Here is a 1,121-nt window from a genome sequence, read left to right as displayed (position 1 = left end):
GCCATTTGGACTAGTGATCCAAAGTGGTGTTTGGCGTTTTACAGAAATTAGCAACAATTCAGTGTCTCATAATCCCTGATTTGTCTGGGTATCCCTGCCCGCTCCCCCACCCCCCCAGCCTCCCTGTACAAAGTCATTGCAATAAATGGCTCCAGGTCCATTTGGAGAAGTCTTGGAAGAACATTTATGATATATCCTTGTAGTAAAGCTATACAGTCGTTCCTAAACAGTCCCAATCTTCCTCTCAGTTAAGGAGCTATGGGACTGTGAATTGTCTTAGGTCAGGAGACAGGACGAGAGGTTGTAATTTTCCACTCTGACAACTGAAGTAGTTTTTTGGACATCAGAACAAGAGGATTTTCTAATATACCCCTCTCTCTCTCTGTCTCTCTCTCTCTATCTATACAGGGTCAGATTTCCCAGAAAGCAAGGTAAGCATGGGCTTACTTATGCTTACTTACTAATCTGTAGTGAACAATTTCACATGGGAAAGCCATGTGGTGAAACCTACATGGAATTGTTCACTACAGATTAGTAAATAAGCAAAAGTATGCCCATGCTTACCTCAATTACTGGGTAATCCATCCCTATCAGAGATTGTAAATGTGAAAAAGCATTTGATTCTGTAGGAAGGTGCTATGGGATGGGAGAGAGACATATGTCAGCCATACCTAGAAGCAGAATCTTTGATGTGGTGAAAAAAATGTGAAATTTTTCATTAGAGATGATCTGGTAAGCAAGGTAAGTACCATGCCTGACTTGACTGTTGGATAATCTGTTCCTGTATATATATATATATATATATCCCTGAATGGCCTAAATGGTTAAGTGTTCAACTACTAGATGAAAGGTTGGTGGTTCGAACACACTCAGGGGCACCTCAGTGGACAGGCCTGGTGATCTGCTTCCAAAAGGTCACAGTCTTGAAAACCCTATAGGACAGTTCTATTCTGCACATATTGGGTTGTTATGAGTCAGAAGAAACTCAACGATAAATAACAAAAACAACAAATACACACACACACGTATATATTCCCACACATATTCCCCAGTTTTCTGCTAATATAGATATATATTACCAAAATCTTACAATTCCTTTGATGTATAAGTTACTTCTTTAT

The sequence above is a fragment of the Trichechus manatus genome, unplaced genomic scaffold (assembly GCF_000243295.1).
Source record: "Trichechus manatus latirostris isolate Lorelei unplaced genomic scaffold, TriManLat1.0 scaffold00195, whole genome shotgun sequence".
In the NCBI taxonomy this organism is placed as follows: Eukaryota; Metazoa; Chordata; class Mammalia; order Sirenia; family Trichechidae; genus Trichechus; species Trichechus manatus.
Note: the sequence above shows the minus strand (reverse complement) of the source record.